The sequence below is a fragment of the Mirounga angustirostris genome, unplaced genomic scaffold (assembly GCF_029215605.1).
Source record: "Mirounga angustirostris isolate CCGP_5_RB_7025 unplaced genomic scaffold, mMirAng1.0.hap1 SCAF_4, whole genome shotgun sequence".
NCBI classification, from domain to species: Eukaryota; Metazoa; Chordata; class Mammalia; order Carnivora; family Phocidae; genus Mirounga; species Mirounga angustirostris.
In genome coordinates this window covers 20,775,085-20,799,643 of record NW_026991712.1, presented here as the reverse complement: position 1 = coordinate 20,799,643, position 24,559 = coordinate 20,775,085, and the positions used below count along the sequence as shown (strand labels likewise).

Here is a 24,559-nt window from a genome sequence, read left to right as displayed (position 1 = left end):
CCAGGTCCCACTTGCCTCAGGGATCAGTAGACTTGACAAAGCACTCTTATATTCAAAAGTCATCACTGAATTTTCATTTTCTGTGGGTGTGAAAAAGATGGGAGGAGTCATCAGAGCTGGTTCCTGAGTCTGCAGCATGAGCTACACTGGGTAGAATCAATGAAAAAAGGTAGCCAAGGTCTGGGGCACCTGGATGACTTAGTCGGGTAAGCATTGGCGTCTTGATTTTGGCTCAGGTCATGATCTCAGGGTCATGGGGTTAGGCTCTGTGCTTGGCAGGGAGTCTGTTTGGGATTCTCTCTCTCCCTTTCTTCCCTTTCCCTCTCTAAAATAAATAAACCTTTTAAAAACATGTAGCCAAGGTGCTTTGCACAGTGTTGAGTGCTTTGTGGAAATGATTATTACCAAAGACCTATTGCTGACTCTACACTTCTGTTTTCAACCAGTTCTGGAAAAAAATGACATTCGCAACACCCTCCCGACCCCCCACCCCCATGGCTGTATATGCAGAGCTAAGAAAGAAAATGTGTCACAGTTTGTTACAGAACTTCAGGCATGGGACATAGGAAGTTAGTTTACTAGTGAAGTCACATCTAATGCACAACAAATTTAACAAAGGGAGTCAGCACTTAGGGTTAGATTCTCAAGTAACAATATAGAATAAAAATCAGGAATGGGCAGCTTTTTGCTTGAAAATACTTTACGTTGTCCCTTGAAATACAAGGCATGTAATTGTATGTATACAGTCCTGTCTAGTAATCCCTAGCGTGTCAAACTTAGAGAATATAAAGGAAAGACTACAAGGAAAGACTTTATGTAGGTGTCTGCATATTCAAAACATTCTGCCTTTAAAATAAATTCCTAGTTCTGAATGTGGGAGATGGCAAGACTGTTCCAAACATTTTCTTTTGGACTCTAATACCGTAATATGCCATTTTTTTTTTTTGAGGATTAAATGAGGAAATTAGAACTCCCATCTGAGCGTAGAGGTAGGTCTCTAAAGAAATGGGAGTCTGTTCAATAGATGTAACCTATCTATATGAATCTAACATTATGGAGTGGTTACGATTTGCCAGAAATTCTTCTAAGTACTTTAAAACTGTGCATTCTGGCTCTGGAGGCCACGTATTTCCCCACTGTACTATGCTGCAATTCTAATTTTGCACAATTGTATTTCTGCTCTACGCAGTTTTGGAGGGCGGCAGACCAAAATCAAAACATGGAGCTGGATACATTGATATCAGGTGTGGACCCAAAGAAGCATTCCCCTCCCCCCATCCTGCCCACTCCCCGTGCCTCTCTCCTTGAAGGGTGGAAAGTAATATGATAAAACTTCTACAGCCTTTTCTTTTTAGGAAGCCAGCTCTATGCTTTTTTCTTTTCCCAGGGGCAGAAAAAAATAGCATATTGTGTTGTCGCAAAAGAAAAGAATGGAGTTGAGCCTTCGTGGTTAGAGATGAGAAAAGTCCATTAGTTGTCAGAAAGTAAGAGTCAGGGGAATTTGTGCAGCCGGAGCCCGATAAAAGGCACGGCAGGGGCTGATGACAGATTACTGTCCTCATAAACCCGAAGGCATGATCTAGGGCTCAATCCTAATGTCTGCCAAATTCAAAGAAGTTAAAGAAAAATGGGACAGAGGAGATGATTTAGATTGCACCTGGGAGAGAAGGAATGTAGCACACCCAGGCTGTGCTTTGTGAGATCAGGCAAGCATCCGCAGAGTACAGCCCCAGATTTGCCTGCTACTTGCTTTCTCCAGTCTGTGGGAACTGTTAGAGAAAAATTTGGCATTTACAAGTTAGTTCTGGGAGGTCTGATTTTGTTCAGGAATCCTAAAAGCTGTAAATGTGGGTCTTATGAGAGCAAGGGATATTATCAGCTCATTTTTGCCCCATGGTTTTAAGTGCTAATGGTGTAGTATTTGTTGGGTGTCTTAAGTGATGCAGTGTATGTTTGAGTGATCTCTGCCTTCCTCCTACAACCTTCTTGGGTTGTATGGATTCTTGGGTTGATGTGTGTGTGTGTGTGTGGAGGGTGGGATCCTTCTTTCTCATTCCCTGGGCTGGTCTCAGGAAGCAAACCCAACCACAAAGCCTCCCAGAGGCACTGGGTCCTTATGGTGCTGCCTTCCATGTGATGTATGTATTGTTGACTTTGCCTTTGGAGGCACAGTGATGGAGCAGGAATACCCTGGACCCTGAAAACTATAGATCAGAGTTTGAAATCTGCCTCTCACCACAAACCAGCTGGGTGAATTGAAATGAAGTAACCTCTCTGCTCTTGATTTGCTCATCTATAAAATGGGTAACAATGTATCTGTCTCAGGGGCTTTTTGAGGATCAGTTGTCTATCTACTAAATTAACCCCCCAAAACTAGTGGCTTAAAATAATTTATCATCTCACAGAATTTCTGTGGTTCAGGGAATCTGAGAGCAACTTAATCTGGGTGGTTCCAGCTCAGAGACTCTCATGAGGTTGCCATCAAGATGTTGGCCAGGGCTGCCATCATCCAAAAGCTTGACTGAGGGTAGAGGACTTGCTTCCACTGTGGCTTCCTCACACAATTGGCAAGTTAGAGCTGGCTATGAGCGGGAGGCCTCAGTGCCTTGCAACATGGACGTCTTCATGAGACTGCTGTGTTCTTCCTCACAAAATGACAGCTGGCTTCCCTGGGGAGTGAGTGATCCAAGAAAGTCAGGAGAGGCCACATGCCTTTTGTGTCCTGGTCTCGAAAATCACAGATCATCACTTCCGCCTATTCTGCTTGTTGGAAGTGAGCTCCTTGGTCCAGCCTTCACTTAAGAGGAGGAGAATCAGGCTCTTTTTTTTTTTTTTTGAAGAGAATGTCTAAGAATTTGTGATCATACTTTATTTTTTTAACCATGATTTATTTTTATTTTATTTAAATTCAATTAATTAACATATAATATATTGGTTTCAGAGGTAGAGGTCAGTGATTCATCAGTCTTATATAATATCAAGTGCCCTCCTTAATGTCCATCACCCAGTTACCCCATCTCCCTACCCCTCTCCTCCAGCAACCCTCAGTTTGTTTCCTATGATTAAGAGTCTCTTATGGTTTGTCTCCCCCTTTGATTTTGTCTTGTTTTATTTTTTTCCTCTCTTCCCCTATGACCTTCTGTTTTGTTTCTTAAATTCTACATATGAGTGAGATAATATGATAATTGTTTTTCTCTGATTGACTTATTTTTCTTAGCATTATACCCTGTAGTTCCATTCACGTCATTGCAAATGGCAAGATTTCTTCTTCTTCTTCTTTTTTTTTTATATATACCATTGTAAAATTACACCACATCTTCTTTATCCATTCATCTCTTGATGGACATCTGGGCTCTTTCCATAGGTTGGCTATTGCGGACATTGCTGCTATGAACATTGGGGTGCAGGTGCCCCTCTGGATCTCTACATTTGTATCTTTGGTGTAAATACCCAGTAGTGTAATTGCTGGGTCTCCTTTTTGATGGGGTCTTTGTCTTGTTTTGGCATCAAGGTAATGCTGGCCTCATAGAAAGAGTTTGGAAGTTTTTGTTCCATTTCTATTTTTTGAAACAGCTTCAGAAGAATAGGTATTAATTCTTCTTTAAATGTTTGGTAGAATTCCGCTGAGAAACCATCTGACCCTGGACTCTTGTTTTTTGGGGGGATTTTAAATTACTGTTTCAATTTCTTTGCTGGTTATGGGTATGTTCAGGTTTTCTATTTCTTCCTGTTTCAGTTTTGGTAGTTTATACATCTCTAGGAATGCATCCATTACTTCCATATTGCCTAATTTGTTGGCACATAGTTGCTCATAATATGTTCTTAAGATTTTTTGTATTTCTTCATTGTTATTTGTGATCTGTCCTCTTTCATTCATGATTTTATTTATTTGGGTCCTTTCTCTTTTCTTTTTGATATGTCTGGCTAGGGGTTTATCAATCTTATTAATTCTTTCAAAAAACCAGCTCCTAGTTTCATCTAGTATTCGTTTGGTTTCTATTTCATGATTTCTGCCCTCATCTTTATTATTTCTCTTTTCCTGCTGGGTTTAGGCTTTATTTGCTGTTCTTTCTTTAGCTCCTTTTGGTGTAAGGTTAGATTGTGTATTTGAGACCTTTCTTGTTTCTTGAGAAAGGCTTGTATTACTATATATTTTCCTCTAAGGACCACTTTTGCTGCATCCCAAAGATTTTGAACAGTTGTGTTTTTATTTTCATTTGTTTCCATGAATTTTTTCAATTCTTCTTTAATTTCCTGGTTGACTTATTCATTCTTTAGTAGGATTTTCTTTAGCCTCCATGTATTTGAGTTCTTTCCAATGTTTAAAATCGAATTTGTCCAAATAATGATTGCCACCCCAGCTTTCTTTGGATGCATGGTTTGAACAGTTGTGTTTTCATTTTTATTTGTTTCTATGAATTTTTAAAATTCTTTTATATTTCCCAATTAACCCATTCATTCTTTAGTAAGGTGCTCTTTAGCCCTCCATGTATTTGAGTTCTTTCCAAATTTCCTGTTGTGATTAAGTTCTAGTTTGAAAGCATTGTGGTACTGGTTGAGACCTGATTTGTGACCCATGATCTATTCTGGAGAATGTTCCATGTGCACTCGAGCAGAATGTGTATTCTGTTGCTTTAGGATGGAATGTTCTGAATATATCTGTGAAGTCCATCTGGTCTGTGTGTCATTCAAAGTCCTTATTTCCTTGTTGATCTTGTGCTTAGATGATCTGTCCATTGCAGGGGTGTTAAAGTTCCCTACTATTATATTATTATTGATGCGTTTCTTTGATTTTGCTATTAATTGGCTTATATAATTGGCTGCTCCCATGTTAGGGGCATAAATATTTACAATTGTTAGATCTTCTTGTTGGATAGACCGTTAATCATGCTACAGCATCCTTCCTCATCTCTTATTACAGTGTTTGGTTTAAAATCTAATTTGTCTGATATAATGATTGCCACCCCAACTTTCTTTTGATGTCCATTAACATGATAAATGGCTTTCCACCCCCCCACTTTCAATCTGGAGGTGACTTTCAGTCTAAAATCAGTCTCTTGCAGACAGCATATTGATAGGTTTTGCTTTTTTATCCAATCTGATAACCTGTGTCTTTTGATTGGGGCATTTAGCCCATTTACATTCAGAGTAATTATTGAAAGATATGAATTTAGTGCCATTGCGTTACCTGTAAAGTCATTGTTTCTGTATATTGTCTTTGTTCCTTTCTGTTCTATGTTACTTTTGGGCTCTGTCTTCACATAAAGGATCCCTTTTAATATTTCTTGTAGGATTCGTTTGGTGATCACAAATTCTTTTGGTTTTTGTTTGTCCTGGAAGCTTTTTCTCTCCTTCTATTTTGAATGATATCATAGCTGGATAAAGTATTCTTGGCTGCATATTTTTCTCATTTAACACCCTGAATATATCATGCCAGTCCTTTCTGGCCTGCCAGGTCTCTATGGATAGGTCCGCTGCCAGTCTAATATTTCTACCCTTGTAGGTTACAGACCTCTCGTCCAGAACTGCTTTCAGGATTTTCTCTTTTTTTCCTGAGATTTGCAAGTTTCACTATTATATTATATTATATTATATTATATTATATTATATTATATTATATTATATTATATTATGTTATATTATATTATATGTTGGGGTGTTGACCTATTTTTATTGATTTGAGAGGTGTTCTCTGTGCCTCCTGGATTTAGATGCCTGTTTCCTTCCCCAGATTAGGGAAGAGCTCCAGTATTATTTACTCCAATATAACTTCTGTCCCCCACCTTCCTCTTCTTCTGGGATTCCAATTATTCTAATATTGTTTCACTTTATGGTATCATTTATGCTCGAATTCTCCCCTCATGATCCAGTAGTTGTTTATATCTTTTTTTTTCCTCAGCTTCTTTATTCTCCATCATTTTGTCTTCTATATCACTAATTCTGTCTTCTGCATCATTTATCCTAGCAGTTAGAGCCTTCATTTTTTATTGCATCTCATTAATAGCCTTTTTGATTTTGATTTGATTAGATTTTTGTTCTTTTATATATCCAGAAAGCGATTCTCTAGTGCCTTCTATGCTTTTTTTTTGAAGCCCAGCTAGTATCTTTATAAATTGTTATTCTGAACTCTAGTTCCAATATTTACTTATGTCCATACTGATTAGGTGCCTGGCAGTCAGTAGTGGCTCTTGTTCTCTTTTTTGAGATGAGTTTTTCCATCTTCTCACTCTGTCCAGAGAAGAACAGATAAATGAGAGAACAAAATACTAAAATGGCAACAATGACCCCAGAGAAATATATACGAAACAAGTCAGAAGAGACCCAAAACCGAAAAAAATAAAATAAAATAAAAAAGAATATAATCAGGGTGCCTGGGTGGCTCAGTTGGTTAAGCGACTGCCTTCAGCTCAGGTCATGATCCTCGAGTCCCTGGATCGAGTCCCGCATCGGGCTCTCTGCTCGGGAGGGAGCCTGCTTCTCCCTCTGACCCTCCCCCCTCTCATGTGCTCTCTCTCTCTCTCTCATTCTCTCTGTCTCAAATAAATAAATAAAATCTTTAAATAAAAAAAAAAAGAATATAATCAGACAGGTGAACAGAATAGAGCATTACATTGAACCCTGTGTGTATTTTGGTCTGTTTGTTAGAAAACTAGATCCCAAAATTGTAAAGAAAGAAAAACTTATATGTATATAAAGATAAAATTAAATACAATGAAAGGATAGAATGTAACTGTAAAAATTAAAATTAAAAGACAAAAAAAGAGAGAGGGGGGAAAAAAAGGAATATAAACAGACAGGTGAACAGAGCAGAACAATACACTATATTCTGAGTGTATTTTGGTCAGTTTGTTAGAAGAAACTACATCTTAAAATTGTAAAGAAAGAACAAGTTTTATATATATATATCTATATATATATAAAATTAAGTACATTGAAAGGATATAATGTAAGTGTAAAGATGAAATTTTAAAAAGACTTTAACAAAACAAAACAAAAACAAAAAGAAGAAGAAGAAAAAAGAAAAGAAAAAAATGAGAATATGCAGACAGGTGAAGGGAACAGAGCCCTACACTAGATTCTGGGTGTATTTTGGTCTGTTAGAAGAACCTGCATCCCAAAATTGTAAAGAAAGAAAAAAAATATATATATAATACATATATATATACACATATATATACACACACACAAATAAAATTAAATACAATGAAAAGATAGAATATAATTGTAAAAATGAAAATTTAAAAAATTTTTAAAAAGAGTTGATAAAATAAGAAATTCGTTGAAAAAGGAAAGAGAAAAAAATAAAATTGAAAGACTAAAGAATTGTGGGGGGAAAAAACATGAATTCTATACTACATTCCCCTAGCACTGTAGTTTTGCAATTCTGTGTGATTGGTAAACTTGGTCTTGGCTGGATATCCTTTTGGATCTTCTGGGGAAGGGGCCCATTGCATTGATTATCAAGTGTCTTTGCCCTGAGTGGAATTACACCGCCCTTGCCAGGAGGCCAGTCTAAGTAATCTGCTCTGGATTGCTCTATGTGGCTTTTGTTCCCTTGTGGTCATACTTTAAATCACTCCAAGAGATAATGTGAGTAAATTTCTTAGAAATAAGTATTGAATAAATGAACGCAGTTAGTATTTGAAGGCTTTAAAAGAACCTTGTTCTACTCCATCTCTCTAGTACCTAGCTCAGTGCTTAGTGTGCAGCAACCATCTTAAATAATGAGCTAATGTTAATTAAAAATGAGCTAAATTTGTTATTTGCTTTGTGTCAGGTGTTGTACTAAGCATTTTTGATGGAAAAGCTCATTCCATCTTCACAATATCCCTGGAAATGGACACTATTCTATTATTATCTCAATTTATAGATGGAAAAACTGAAGTATGCATAGAGAAATTAAGTAATTTGTTGGATGTTAACATATAGAGGAGTGTGATAGAGTCTGGAACTGGTTTCAGTCAACTCCAGGGTGTAGCTTTTAACCACCAAAGTGTGGGTCTTGTTATAAATCAAGGCCTCTAAAACTATTTATGTGAAATATTCCTGCCTCTGAAACCTATTATCCTGAAATATTTTGAGAGTGGGAGAAAAATAATACTTGAATTATGAGGTCTGTATCTTGAGGCACTTCTCTCAGATCAAGAATGTTCTAAAAATTCCCAGCCAAACTTTCACAACGGGAAGCATGGGAATTTCTCCCCCACACTCTTCCTTCCTCCACTATTTGATAAAACACACCCACAGCCTCTACTTTCTTCTTCTGTTCTGCACTTTAGGTTTTTCCTTGAAACTTGGATGTTTGGAGGTTCCAAGGCTGAATCCAAGTGTGAAAACCAAAGTAGATGATCTTAAAGGTCATTTCCTGCGCTAATGTTTTGTGATTACAGGAGTCCTTCTTCCTGCCTCCCCATTCTCATAGAAATTATGAACAGGTCTGGTAAATTCATTGTCAACAATGATGCTCTTGACGCTCCTTTTCCCGTCCCTTAGCCATTGTCCTCATTCTACACCAGGTAAGAATAGGATGGAAACACTGTAGCACAGTCTTAACAGGACTGACATCTCCAGTCATTCTTATGTCCCCTGACAACATAACCCTCCAATAATATCCTCTTTGCTTATACCACACCATTGTTAAAATAAAATCCATCAATTGGCTGTGTAGCAGTCCTCATGTGGGGTGCCATGGATTTAGCAGATATCAATAGATAGTTTTTGGAGAATGCAGTCTTAAAAGAAGTTAGGTAGTTTTCTTTACTAATGGAATTTCTTAAGACTTTGATATGCTTATGTGCAATGTGAATCTTTTTGAGGGAGAGATAATGTAACCCAAGAAACTTGCTCTCTTGGGTTTGTTGTGAGCAAGCACAGGTTTCTCGTCACGAAACTGTCTTGAATCATCCATTTGATAGCTGACTCTTCCCTGACACTTCTCACTTGGTGATGAGCTCCTCCTCATTACATTGCACCTTAGCATATGGAAGTCCAGAAAACCACTCCTCAATAGGCAGCTGCTCCGTCTCTCAACCCTCAGCCTCTCCAGAATCACTACTTTAGAATACCAAGCTGTGTGTATACATGTGTACATATATGTAATTTTCTTTACTGAGGGACGGGTAATTTTAAAAAGGAATTGACCCACCAAAGTTTTTAGAGTCACTACTCTGTGTGATACTCTACTGGTAGATAAATGTGATTATACATTTGTTCAAACTCATAGAATATACAACACCAAGAATGAACCCATTGCAAACTGTGGACTTTGGGTGATAATAAGGTGTCAGGGTAGGTTCATCAATCATAACAAATGTACACTCTGGTGGGGGATGTTGATAATGGAGAGGCTGTGCATGTGTGGGGACAGGGGGTATATGGGGATTCTCTGTATCCTCTGCTCAATTTTGCCATGAACCTAACACTGCTCTAAAAAAATAAAATCTATTGAAAAAGAAAAAAGAAAAAAGAAAGCCAAGTACTAAATATAACTTTCCCAGGGTCCAAACATGTGTGTTGACTAAGAAGGCAACCCCTTCCTAGATGGGTCTTCTTTAAATACATCCACAGTTTCTATTCTGACTTCCCTATCCCTGGTTTTGCCCCTCTATCCTTGAGAGCCTTATCTTCTGGATTTCCCCATTGCAACTCTATTCTGGAAAAATCCAACCCTTATCCATTGGGTCCTTCTGGGACTCATTGTGATTTCCCTCATTAAGTCATTTCCCCAGGTACAAGTCCGTGAGTTCAGGGTAGAACCCTGGAGTTTTTATTTGGACAACCAGTGATTTCTTCTGATAAACCAAAGAGCTGCAGAGTGGTTCAGCACGAGGGGGTCTTGGTGCTTCAAGACTCACAGCATCATTCAGTTTGGACATGTGCCCTCCAAGGCAGGGGATTTTCCTAAAGATACCACTTTTTAAAAAGCCCTTTTAGATCTGTTAGAACAGCACATAGCTCACCCTAAAATTATTTTAATTCTTGGGGAGAACACAGTCCCTCTAAACCCTAATGAAAAACAGTGTTTTCTAACTGCTTTGTAGTTTGCCATATAAATTTTCTTCCTTCGAAGGCAATAAATTTCATTATTATGCAGAGTAATGTAATCTTATATTCCTCTGATGCTTTTAGCTTGTATCGCTTTGGATCTGATGGATAAAGAAAGGAGCCAATTGCCTCCAGAAGACTGTTCCCTTGGTCATAAGAGAGAACGTCTGAAGGACCATCCAAGCAAGTAAGTAGTCACGCCCTATGCTGGGCACTAGAAATGGAAACATAAATCATACAAATTTTCTTCTCTGTGACTTGGCTTTAAAAAGGCATTTATCCATTTATTAGTCCATATGTCAAATACATTTTGGGCCAGGTACTACATTGGGTATGAGGACTATTTTTGACGGGGTTCCCTGGGAATATACTGAATATTGTGAACTGTGTGCAGATGGATTCCTGGGGAATATCTGGGGAGATACACCTGAATGAAAGTGAGGATGACAGGATGGGGCAGGGAGAGAAGAAGGTGCTCTATGTGGTTGCAGCTAAGGCCCTGCCCAGTCTTACTGGCAGTGCTGGAGCCAACCCTATAGAGTTGTCCCAAAGAGGAAAGGAGGCCAGGCCTTTGTATGTCAATGTCATCCGGTCATTGGTGGCCCAGTGTCCCTGAGAACAGGCTGTAACTGCAAAGAAGGCAGTATTTTGCAGCCTGGGGCAGTACCCACCTCAGCAAAGGACATGGCTTTGAACCATCAGTTAACAGTATCCCCAGGATCTAGGAGATGGGAAGAAATCTGCATGAGAATACAACATCAACTATTGGGATGTAGCAGGACCAAAGATCCGTTTATGCTCTCAGGGAGTTGATGGTCTAGCTGATGAACCATAAGAGCAATTAGATAAGTAACAGTGCAAATAGCTAAGTACAAGGAGGTGGTAAGCACTATGAAGATGCAGAGCAAGAGTACCTAGCCCGGTCTGAGGGGTCCGCAGAAGGATTCCCAAATGAGGTGATGGTGATGATGAGGTAAGGAATTAGGCATGTGAAGGCAGTGGGTGTGGGAGCTGTTAGAGAGAGCGTCCTCTTGGGGTGAGAACGTGGCTTGGGGGGCCTTACACCACTAGGGTGGCCGGAGTGGAAAGTGCAGGAGTGGTGCAAGCTGGTCAGGCACAGGAATGGAGCGAGGACCTGAACCTAAACACTGGACCTGTAAGAGCCGGGACACCTGGTCCGGCAGCTGGGGGTTTTATCCTGATGATGCTGACATTCACAGGTTCCAGCTGGCAGGTCCATGAGAAAATTCGCACTTCAGGAAGATCATTCTGGCTGCAGTATGGAGAAAGGAATGGAGATAAAAGAGCAACATGAGGGGCCCCTAGGAGTGACCGTGTGGGCTGCGATTTTATTAGTTTCCAATGAGCAATGATAGTGACTTAAAATGGAGGCATGTCAGGTGGGATGGAGAGAAATGGGTGGATTTGAGAGATATTAAGGAAGCAGAATCCATAAGACTTGACTGATTGGATATGGGCCTTTAGGGAAAAAGAGGAGTCAACCTCAGATTTGTCTTTGAACCATAGCAGGCTGGCAGTGGTGTGAAGGATGAATCTGAGAGACTGTCAGCCTGAAACAAGGGAACCAGTTAGAGCCATGATAAACAATGTCGTTTTGTACAGGGACCCATTCAGGGACCAAAAAAAAAAAAAAAAAACAAACCACTGTTTATGACCATACTCATTTCAATCAAATGAAAATAACATTATAGAATTCTATTAAAATAATATATATAATCTTATAATTAAAATTACTTTTCTTAGAAGAATGTCTGTATGAAAGCTGGCCCCACTTCTAGCCACTTAAATATTGATATCTGGGCCCAGTTTAGACAGCGCCATGGAGGCAGCTTGTCATTTTTTGGTTCCTATTCGTGTGGCGCTTTGAACTTCACAGAGAGCATTCTAGAGTGTGCTCCTTTATCCTTGACTCAACCTTGCGGATGGGAATTATTAGGTTTCCAATATGCAGAAGCAGAAACAGAGAAGGACGTGAAATGGCTTCATTGCCATGTGGCCAAGTTGAGTCTAGAATGTTTATTCCGTTGTCTCCCGAGGTTGCAGGCACTACGTGCCAGGCATCGCACGGATGAAATCGATGTGCCGGCTCCCTGCGTCCTTCAGCACCCTGGGCCTCTCGCTCGGCTGGCTGTAGGATTGTCTGTCTGCTTAGGGGCAGAGAGGCTGAGATGGCAGGGACTGCCCTGGTACCAGGAAGCCCGAACAATGCCCGTTTCTCCTGGGGGGTGCTGACCACCTGAGCATTCTCGCTGCCTTACTGAATTTAGGCCACTTCTGGGGTCCCCTGCCCTGGGCCATCCTGTCAGGCAGGCTTCGACTTTCAGTTACTTGGAGCCCAGGGCCGGGGCAAGACAGAGGTGGTTTCTCCAGATGGGGATCCCGTGCTTTGTAGGCTCTGAAAACCTTCCAACCAAGTTGAACTTGGTCTCTGGGTTGTATGTTGTAGCCAAATGAATTAGATGTAGCCGAAAGAGCCTCTCTTCCCAAATCAGTGAGTCTACAACCTCCAGGGTCAGATATCTCTGCCCTTAGCTAGAGCAGGGGTGAGGAGAAGAGGCAAGGGAGAGGGAAGAGAGAGTTGGGGCAGAGAGGACTCTGTTCTGAAACTGTCCCTTCAGGTTGCAGTTGCTGGCCACACAACAGCCTCCTTTTTGTCAGGCGATTGCAGTATCGATGAGAAGGGAGCTTGTGTCTTAATCTGGCAATTTAGAAATTAAAGATGCAATTAAATAGGATTACGGATAAGCTTGAAATAGATTTTCTGAATATAAACACTCACATGTACAGATGCACGCCATTTATTCACTAGTCTCTCCACAAGCACTCTGTAGTCTTTTTTTTCCAGGTTTATTGAGCTATAATTGATGTGTAACATTGTATAAATTTGATGTACAATGTGTTGATTTGATAAACTTATAAATTGCAAAATGATTGCTACCAGAGTGTTAGCTAACACCTCCATCACATTACAGAATTTTTGTGTGTGTGCGGTAAGAACATTTAAGATCTACTATCTTGGTAACTTTCACGAATATAATACAGCATTATTAACTATAGTCCCCATGCTATACATTAAATCCCCCGAACTTATTTGTCTTGTAACTGGAAGTTTGTACCCTTTGACCAACATCCCCTCAATTCCCCTATCTCCCAGCCCCTGGTAACTACCACTCCACTCTCTGTTTCTATGAGTTTAGCTTTTTAAGATTCCATATATAAGTGATATCATTCAGTGTTTGTCTTCCTCTGACTTATTTCACTTAGCATAATGTCCTCAACGTCCATCACTGTTGTCACAAATGGAAGGATTTCCTTCTTTCTCGTGGCTGAATAATGTTCCATTGTGTGTGTGTGTGTGTGTGTGTGTACACATATCTCCATATGTATGATGGACACTGAGTTGTTTCCCTATCTTGGCTGTTGTGAATAATGCTGCAGTGGGCATGGGAAAAACAGTGTGTAGTTTTGATTGCCACGGGTGGTTAGTACAAGGTTTTGGTGTTTTTCATCTTTCTTAGCCTTTACCTCTGAAGCCCACCTCTATCCTGAACTGCCTTTTCTACTTCCAGAGCCTCATAAGGATTGTTTTTGAAGATCAGATTGAGCAGAGACTGCTCTTAGCATTACAAATACTGGTTATAGATAGTCACAGAATGCCTCTCATCTTAGTTGCAAAAGTAATAGTAATAATATAAACAACTACCATGTATGGAACATTCACTATTAACCAAACTCTGAGCTAAGTGCTTTACACACACTAACTCAGTGATATGTTGCGATTCAGTTATAGTACAATATTAGGGTTTTGGGACTTTTATGGCAATGTTAGTCATTGCCACACCTCTTTTTTTCCACTAATTTTATCCAGTTCTTTGAATTGTATACTTTGTGCAGGACTCAAAATGCCAATTTTGCCAATTTTATCTAGACCCTCTGTGAAGTAGAGAAGATGCTTCTTACCTTTTAATACTTTTCACATGAGCACATCAAAATACATTGCCTTCTGGTTGTTTGTTTTTTTTTCCCCATGCTGCCCCTGCTCTTGAGGACCACATCTGACTCCCTAGAATCTCCCTTAAGGCCCTGTCTCAGGCCAAGCAATCTTCCAAAGGCAGCGGTTCTCAATGATTTCTCCCCTCCGACACAATCCAATAGGTATAGGCACATTTTGACAAAACCCCCAACTGAAAGATTTTCTCATAAGGCTGTAGAAGAGTTAAGAGAGGCTGCAGATGACCTATGATTCAGCATGGCCCACTGACCACTCCCTCACTCTGCCCTTTAGGCATATGCAGTGTACGATAATATAACTGGAATAATTTTGAGTGTATTCTAATTTGTTCAGTTTAAAATCAGGTTGCTTTGAATTTTATTGCATAAACACATGATGCAAAAAAAAAAAAAAAGTCACACTTGTATGATAAAGTCCTATGGAGACCTCCAGGAAAAAACTACTGGAAATAAGTGAATTCATCAAGGTCACAGGATACAAGATCAATTTATAAAAATCATTTGTAATTTTATATACTGGCAATAAGCAATCTGAAAATGAGATTTAGAAAATAATTCCATTCACAATAGCACCAGAAGAATAAAATACTTAGAAATAAATTTAACAAAAGGAGAGTGAGACTTGTACACTGAAAATTATAAAACATTGGTGGCAAAAATTAAAAAGGATCTAAATGAATGGAGAAACATTCCATGTTCATGAGTTGGAAGATGTTAATTCTCCTTAATTGCTATCAGAATCCTGAAGGATTTTGCTGCCCCTGTCCTGGGCCATCCTGTTAGCCAGAAGCTGGGCCAGAGTTGGTTTCTCCAGTTGCTGATCTTGGTGCTTTGTAAAGACTGAGAAGTTGTCAGCTGAAATTGGTTTTCCAGTCATATGTGGTAGCCAAAGGTAAGTGAGGCCCCTGTTACCATCCATGGTCAGAGGGGCTCAAAAAGCATCATTAATCAAATGACAGGACAAGCCACAGACTAGCTTGAGAAAAATTTTGCAAATCATGTATTTCATAAAGGACTTATGTCCAGAATATATATTGCACCTCAATAATAAGGCAGACAACCCACTTAATACATGGGCATGGTATTTGAGTAGACTTTTCACTAGAGAAGATATGTGTAGGGCTCACAAGTACATGAAAAGATGCTCAACATCATTAGACATTACGGATATGAAAATTAAAAGCACAATGAGATACAACTTCCAATGTACTAGAATGGCTATAATAAAAAAGAGACAAAAGTAAGTGTTGGGGAGGATGTAGAGAAACTGGAACTTTCACATATTGCTGGTGGGAGAGAAAATGGTGCAACCACTTTGGATGACAGGTTCTCAGGTTCTCAGAAAGCTACCGTATGACTCAGCAATTCCACACTTATGTATCTACCCAAGAGAAATGAAAATATAATACACAAAACTTTTAAATGAACGTTCATAGTATTACTATAACACAAAAACCTCAGACTAGATCCAAATGCCCATCAACATGTAAATGCATAAACAAAATGTGATATCATCATATATTGGAATACTCTCCGGTAATAAAAAGAATGGAACTACTTATATACTCTACAACCTGGAGGAAACTCAAGAACACTACGCTAACTGAAGGAATCCAGAAACGAAAGATCACGTATCATGTTTTCTCCATATATGTATGAAGTATCTGGAAGAGGCAATCTCTAGAGACTAAAGCAGATCAGCGGTTGCTGGGGCTGGTCTGGGAATTGACTGTAAACAGCCCTGGGGGCCTCGGGGCGGGGGGGGAGAAGGGAGCCTGGGGGTATTTAGGGTGATGAAAATGTTTTAAAACTAGATTGTGGTGATATTTGCACATCTGTATACTTTTACTAAAAATTATTGACTTGTACCTTTATAATGGGTGAATACTATGAAAATTATATCTCGTATAGCTGTTAATAAAAATTAAATAAGAATAACCAGGATGGAGGGTAGGAGATACACATAAAACAAGTTTAGCAATAAATTGGTATTTCTTGAGGCTAGATGATAGGTAATGAAGGTTCATTGTATATTTTTCCTTTTTGCACTGTGTCCATTTAAAATTTCATAATAATAAAAAGGAAATAATAAGGGAAATGTCACTCTTCTTTATTTCTTTATGTGAAATGAAGTCTGACTCAGTCTTTATATCACAAGGCTGAAAGAAAATTAAATCTCAGTCATCACAGAAGTCCCTTGCTAGAATCACTCAACAATCTGGGAGGCTCTTGTGATGCCCCAAATCTTCAGGCTATCAGGGTCATGGTGATATGACTGCTATATTATATGAATGATTCTTAGAAGTCATTGATGTTGCATTTATGCCAAGGATGGAGGAGGAATCTGCAGTCTGTTGTACCCATGTTTAGAGCCAGCCTCCCCACATCCCTTCTGGTTCAGGATCCTGGGCTGTCATTCCCTTCTGAGTCTTGATCCATTTTTGCCCAAGTTGGGGCATGACTTTTTGATAGTAGGGTGAACCATAGACCTATGTCCTCTTTTCAGCTGTGAGAGTAACTTCTCCAGGCTCGTTTCAGCCCTCTTATTGATGCGGGAGAGCTAGGCTCTTGTCTCACGGAGTTGAAGAATGAATCTTGTGGACAAAGGAGAGTGAGTAAAATGATAGAGTTTTATTAAGCAGGGATACAGAAAAAGCTCTCAGGAGTCCCAGCAGGGTTGCCACTGAGGGCTTTTAGGGTTGGTCTTTTGTAGAAAGTTAACCAGGGAACTTAAATCTTTTTGATTTCTCTACTGACAGCACGTTTGTGTAAACAGGACTAGTGATAACATCTTTAATGGCTTACTTCTTTTTAGGGTCTGTTTATTTTCTGTCGACCACAGGAAACTGTCATAAATAAGACTTCCCCCCTTGGACACCTAGGACAGGGTGGTCTGGAGTGTTCCCTTATCTCTGGTTTCCTTACACCTCCACATTTTTGGGATTTCTGTGAGTCTGATCATGGAGCCCTCTATCTCTCTCTCTACCTAGTCCTGCCTGTCCCTTTCTCATTATTTTAACCTCTTTCCTGGATTTTGGCTTTCACAACAGCCAGAAGAAAAGTTCGTCTTGTGGTTACTTCTATTTAGGCTGTGCTCATGCACCTTAAGTATGGGTTCAAAAAAAATATTCTTTGACTTTAAAGAATTACCTAAAATTACCTAAAATGTGTGTAAAATACAAAGAATATAATGCACCAGTCCCTCCTCTTTTCAAATTCATCTTCAGCATGAAAGGCTCGGTGCATCCACTTATTTAGTCATTGATAAAACAAATATTTATTGAGCCCCTCCAAGTAATGCCAAGCTGTGTTTGCGGCACTGGAAGTGCAGTGCTGAGCAGAGCCAACAAAGGCTCTGTTTCTATGCAGCTTAGACTCTAGGGCTGATGTTTTCAAACTTTAATGTGCCTAAGAATCGCGCGGCAATACTGTTAAGATGCAGTTCCTGATGCCCTACGTCTGGATGCTGCTCGCGATCTGCATTTTTAACAAACTCCTGTGCAGTGGCATGCTGCTGGTGTACAAAACACACTCCGAACTGCAAGGTTCTGGGCTGGGATGCAGGGAAATTTTGGAGAGCACAAAAGTGAATCCTACGTGAGCTTCCATACTGAATTATTTGCAACAGGGTCCTGGTGTGTGCAGAGGGAGGGTCACTGACATGTTCCGCCCTGAGGCACTCCACACCTGTCACTTGGCCCCCAGGTAAACTATTTCTCTCTCTTGTCATTGACACCACCCTGGCAAAGCAGCCTATACGCAGACCGCACCCTATCCCGCACCCTGTCCGGCCTTGTCTGTTCACATCCAGAGGCTTCTCTGATTAATTCACAGGTCAAGACTTGTGTGTCAGCCTTCTCTTAGGGAACTGATCCTGTTTTACACTTCAAAGCCCCATCTGGCAGGTATCAAAGGTGTGTAGGTCTTTGGAGCTTTTTCTGGTCTTATATTTTAACTCGTTCCTGCTCCCCACCTCTATGTTATAACGTTAATGATAAGAAGGAAAAATAGGAAAAAAGCACCCTTGTTTTTGCTTATTTTTTATAAGCCCTGTTTCCCCTGGAAAGCAATCTCTTTGTGTTTGTGCGATTGTTCCACAAAGTGGCTTGATTCTTTGCCGGCCCTGTGGCTGTGGTTCAAAATAGCAGACGTCTAAATAGCCAGGTTGCTCAGGCATTTACCCAGCCACAGCTGGGGAGCTTGTATGGTAGTGCGAGCTTCCTGGCATTCTGCCTCTAGGAAACTATTCTAATGGAATCATTGGGAAGGCAGGCAAAAATACCTGTAAAATGGAGTTCTTTACAACATTATGACAGTAATAAATACTTAGGCGGGGGATACCCTTAATGTCTGTATTTGTTTCCTACTGCTGCTATAACCGCTTTAGATTTAGTGACTTTAAAATACATGTCCACTCTGAAAGTTCTGGAGGTCACAAGTCTGCAATCACTTCTGCTGGGCTAAAGTCAAGGTGTGTGGGGGGTGACCCGATCGGGTGGAGGCCAGCAGCATGGGCAGTGAAAGAATTCACCCAAGGCAGAACAAAGGAGATAGAAGTTTATTGAATACACCACAAGGAAGCAGTGGGCAAGAGAGCAAAGGAGAGACTGTCTGTGCAAGGTGGGGGCGGGGGGGGCTGTAGTGAAAGGGGGAAGGTGAGGAGGTGTGGGAATGTATGCAGTTGTCCTTTTTTGGCACCTGTGTCCAGGTGTAAGTAGCCCATTGGTCAGCTAGGGCTTGTGGATATTTTCAGGTGGGTCGCCTATGGGCCCGCTTGTGTTCAGCCAGGGGATGGGCAGGAGGCGCCACTGTGGGCCCTTCTGCCTTACTCGGGTTTTCATTGTTCAAGTCGGTTGCTTAAAAGGGGCTTCTGCTGTGTGAGGGCTGGTACGTTGTGGGGTCTCTGAGGGCATCTTGTTTCCTTGTCTTTTTCAGCTCTATTGCCCCCCTATATTCCTTGACTTGTGACCCCCTCCCTCCATGTTCAGAGCTCATCATTTCAATCTCTGATTCTGTCATCACATTGCCTTCTCCTCCAACTTTGACTCCTCCTGCATCCCTTTTAGGAGGACTGTGGTGATTACATCAGGTCCGTGAAGATAATCCAAGGCAATATCCCTGTTTTTTAAACTTAATCTCTTAAAATTAAGATCCTTAATTTATTCACATCTGCAAAGTCATTTTACCATATTAGGCAATATTTTCCAGTTCCAGGGATTACGATGTGGACGTTTGGGGGACCATTATTCAGTTTACTCTAGTAGCAAACCATAGGAAGTAATTAATAGTGTTACATTTATTCAGTGGAATATTTTACACCTGTTAAATCTCTAATCTCTTGAATAGCATTTAATGAAAACAGAAAGTATTGTAATGCATTCGGCATTTGTTCACTGAATCTAACACTTCTTATGTTCCAGGCTCTGTTCTGAGCATTGAGGATACAGTCGGGAGTGAAGGCCCAGCTCTCTTGCATCTTATGTGCTAGTAAAGGAGACAGACAATAAACAAATAAATTAATAAACAGAGTAATTTCAACTAGCAATAAGTGCTATGAAGCCAATTGGGTGGGGGGCGGTGGCGGGTGACTTCGCACAGGGAATCAAGTAAGATTCCCTGAAGAGGTTACATTTCCACTAAGACCTGATAAAGAGAAGGAGCCAGCCACGTGCCAGCCACTGGGCAGAACCTTCTAGGCAGAAGGGAAAGCAGGCTAATGACCTTTCTTGAGGCGGGCAGGTGTTTGGTGCATACTGAGGACTGAGGCAGGTGTGGCTGGGCGTGGTGTCCAGGGGACAGAGGTAGGGCAAGTAGGCATGAAGAAGGATGTTGCAGGCCACCAACTGGCAGATACTGCTGGTTGCTTACCCTAACTTCCCATCTCTGTCTTTCCCACAGAGGCAACCAGTTTAGTGTCAAGCATCTATGTGTATAATTAAAATACTGGCTCTCCTGATGTCTCTTGCTCCTGAAGTAGGGATTAGGCACGTCCATAAAGATGTCCAGTGGAATCAGTGTGTAGAAGGAGGACTTTCACTTTTGACCTTTAACTCCTTTCTCTCTAGAACATGGACAGCATCCTAGAAATGGAGCAGAGCCTTGCAACCATGAGCCTGAGAGCTTTGGGCTAACAATTTTGGACAATAAAAGGTGCCTGGGAACTTGAGGGGGCCACGTGGCTATTACTCACCTTCTAGAATACCTGCCTCCAGATTCCTGTTTGGTTGGGCTACACGAACCAGGATTCTAGGACGTGAATTGGAATCTGATCCCTCAATGATAAATAGAGTAAGAAACTTATATTTTGTTCTATGTGTAACTGGAAATTACCATTGAAAGGTTTTAAGCAGGAGAGCAATCTGGTCTGATTTATATCTTTGTAACAAATGATTGCATCTACTATATGGAACTGGATGGTAGGTCCTACTGGGGACATCAAGTAAATGATCATTGCGATAATTTAAGAGAGGGAGGATGCTAGCTTAGACTAGGGTTATAGCAGGGAAGGTGGGGAGACAGTTTGTATTGTATTAAGTTAAAAAAAGGGAAACGGTAAGATATGCTTACTATATATACAGTGAGATAATAGTAGCCAACATTTATTGAGTATCCTTTATGGCCAGATAAGGACTTAAACATTTACATATACTAACTCACTCATTTTATCATTATACTAGGTGTGTGAAGCAGGCATTATTCTTATATACATTTTACAGATAAGAAAACTAAGAAGCAAAAAGGTCAAATAATTTTCTAGAAAGTGATGGAGGATGCCTTCCTCCGTGTGTGTGTGTGTATGTGTGTGTGTGTGTGTATGTGTGTTGGATGGGGGGCTTCTCTATATGGGTGTGGGTATGTAGATAGGGAGATACAGATGGGGACACCCCATAAAAAAGGGCTAGAAGGAAATATACCAAATATTTTAGAAGTTTTATGTCTGAGCAATAGCATTTCATGTAATTTTTCTTCTTTATACTTTTCTTATTTTCCAGTATTTCTACAGTGGACATGTGCTGTTTTTATGTACAAGAGAATAATTAATATGTAAAAGATACTGTAGTTTAGAATTGTGGTCTTTATTAACATATTTTATATCATGTCGGCTGTTTTTAGTCGCAGAGAGAAAGGGTCGTAGTGTAGTTACCACGGCCAGATAGGAAGCTGAGCTGTGGAAATGAAATCTCGGACCAGGTGAAGTTCCTAGATCTTTAAGGCATAGCGATGGCTTCTTCATCCTAGTCCTGTCATCTGTCCACTCGTCGATGATGTCTTCTGGAAATAGTCCTATTCAAACAACCAAACTTTTCCACACTCTAGCATTGTAGATACAGAACAGCTTTTCAGCACACAGTCTGCCTAATTAGATGTGCCGCCCATCTCTGGATTCTGTATGCCACGTTGGCTTTCTCTGAAGAATTTCCCTTGTCTGACATGACATCATTTAGTTTATTTATGTTGGAGAACGCTCAGGGAAATACTACACCTATGTTATATATATGAATGTGTGGTTATAAATTGCAGAACAACAAATCATTAGAAGGTGAATTCACTTATCAAATTCCTCGGAGCTGTTCAAAGGTAAGCCACATAAACTACTTCTATGTATCCTTTGCCAGAGCCAGCAAATGAGAAGAGGGGGTTAAAATCCAATTTAGGGGTGGGGGACCCCAAAACAACCTTTTAGACTCCAAATCCGGAAATTGTCAGAAAACATTCTTTAACCTCTCCACAGGCACAGAACATTTATTTCATTTCTTAGAATCACCTAGTCTCCGTATCCTCGGACTCCTCGGCATGTCTACTGTTTGCTCAGTTCTTAGCACTAAGCCATGAATATATTAGAAGAACAAAAGTGCAGCCCTGAATGTATCAAAAATAGAAAACAAGAGATAGTAAAATAATGGACTGAAAAATCAGAGAAGGTACAAAATGCTAATATTTTCATTAGTATGCACATATCTTTTTTCTTAAGGATTTGAGAACATTGGAGTATGTGCTCCTTGTTTTTACATAGACAATTTGAAGGACATAAAATCCATGATGTATTGAACTGAGGACAGAAGTCTAAATATACCACACTTTATTCTTTAAAAATAGCTCTCTGTTTCATTACATTTTCTGCCACCTCTAAGATTTGACCAATTCATAAGTGAAGGTAGCCTTCAGATTATATAGTCAAGTTACATGGAATGTCAGTGGGGAAGAAAATGATGAGGAAGAAACAGTGTTCATTATACAATCAAGAAGTGTGAAAAAGATTAGAATAGAGAGGCTTTAGGAGAAGAATTATTTGGGTTGTTGTTTTTTTTTTTTTTTTACTTTAGATACGGAAGCTTAGTTGAGGCTATCTGACAATACGAGGGTTTGGATAAAATAAAGAGAACAGATTTCAGTTGAGCAAGACACTCCTCCTAAATAGACTAATTCTGATAAATCACCAAGACATGGGGCTGTCAGATTCCAGACAATGAATTTATACAGAAGGAAACAAAGCCCCATTGATGTTTTTATTGTAGATGTTCTTACTATGTCAGTACCAAGCTATAAAACAGGCAAAGAACTGAGCATAATTACAGCCTCTCTCAATGTGAGGAGAACTGGTTTGAGAAAAGCCCCATTGAAGCTCATTGCACTGGGGGTGGGTGGGTGGTGGGTCCTCTCAGCAGGACCATAAATCAGGTTCAAGGGCAGGAACTTTATCTGTGCTGTGCAAAGCCATGGGTCTGATTCGTAGACATTAAGTTGGGTTATCTTAGGTAGACAATGGAAGAATGAGCCTAGGTCCTGAGACCAGCGGTTTGAGACTTGGTCTTAACCCTCATATGCAGCAGGGTTGCCTTGGGGAAGGCAGCAGCTTCTCTGAGCCAGTTTTCCCATTCATAAAATATAGTGCTCTGACTACGTGAACTGTATGGACTCTTCCAACTTGAGCATTCTGATTCTTTCTCTTTAGAACCTTAGCTTGTTTTCTTTATTCCAATGGCAGGGCAATATTGTAAAGCTTAATTGCCAACAAGTGAAAAGGGAAAATCCAAATGTCAGAAAAGAGACTTGCAGCTTGCTGATCCCTGGTGTGAAGGATTATAGTATTGTTTGTCAAATATTTCACTTTCCCACTTCTTCCTTGAAGAACCCCTTCTTGTGTGAGGTTTATATGTTTCTGCCCTGTTAAAGTCAGGAGTAGCCATGTGAACGTGCTTTATTTAATGGAATACAGGTGGAAGTCACATATGTCACTTACAAGATGAGCATATTAGGTTTGTGGTGTCTCTTCTTTCTTGGATTCTTTCTTCTTTCTGGTATGATGGCCAGAGATATATCAGAGATAAAGGATGTTCTCTCAGCCCGAGTCTGGAGTGACCAATATTTGGAGTAGTTAATGATCATGCATTGTGAGCAAGAAGTAAACCTTTGTTTTAAGCCACTGCACTTTGGGGCATCATTTGTTATCACAGCACTTTTGGGCATCATTTGTTATCACAGCAAAACATTCTAGGAATGGCCAACTATGAAAAGCAGGTCTGATTTCTTGACTATGATTCCAACAGAAGATCAGAATTCTAAACATTTTTTTTAAGAACTGTCTCCCTTTTCTCTAATCTTCGTTTAAGTACTATCATAAATATGTATATATGGCATGTGCATATATATGTGTATGTATACAGATATGTACATATGTATATATGATATATATACATGTATATACATCTACTGTATATATAATTTAGATACATATAAATTTTCTGCTAATGTCTATGTCAGGTACCCCAGTGCAGGCACTAGGCTATGGAAGATTTGAGTAATTTTGTTTCCATTTAGTCTATGATGCATTTAATTTCCTTCCATGAACAAGGTTGCCTCTGTGCCTTTTATCTATTTATCCAACAAACAGTTTTGATCACCTACTAAGTAACTGGTAATCCCTGGAGATGCAAGAGTGTAAAGATAAACCTGGTCCCTTAAGTCGGTTGTATTATATCTTCCAGTAGCCTCAAGGAGACAGGTACCAGACACAATGATAAATGCTACGCTGGTAATGCATACGGTATTATAGGAGCACCTACAGTAAGCATTTTAAATCAGAGCTTTGGCACCATGGGAGGCTTTCTAGAGGAAGTGATGTCTAATCCAAGAGCTGAAGAATAAATAGTGATTAGACAGGAGAAGTGTGTGTGTGTGTGTGTGTGTGTGTAAAGATAGGTTGGGGAATTAAGTGTGGTAACAGTATACTGGTAAAGAATGTTCCAGGAGAGGAAACCATACGAGTGAAAGACCAGTGATGAATCCAGACTGCAGATATTAAGGGGGGAAGGGCATTGTCTGGAAAGGAAGGAGAAACCTGATCATACAGGAGCTTCTAAGTCATATTCAGGCCCTGGATTTTATCTTAATAGTCAGTGGGGAGCCCTTGAAGGGTTTTAAGGAACATATTTCCTCTGCCTCTAATGCCCTCCCCACCCAACTCCCCTTCCCACCGCCCGAC

General features: G+C 40.1%; 1 long non-coding RNA gene across 3 annotated transcripts in view; it reads left to right on the top strand.

Moving 5' to 3' along the window:
• Positions 1-24,559, top strand: part of LOC123858778 (uncharacterized) — a 251,306-nt gene that overhangs the window by 6,514 nt on the left and 220,233 nt on the right. For all 3 annotated transcript variants that reach the window (XR_008507636.2, XR_010410538.1, XR_010410539.1), the window contains exon 2: positions 10,129-10,231. This is a non-coding gene — a long non-coding RNA (uncharacterized LOC123858778). The remainder of the gene's footprint in view (positions 1-10,128; positions 10,232-24,559) is intronic.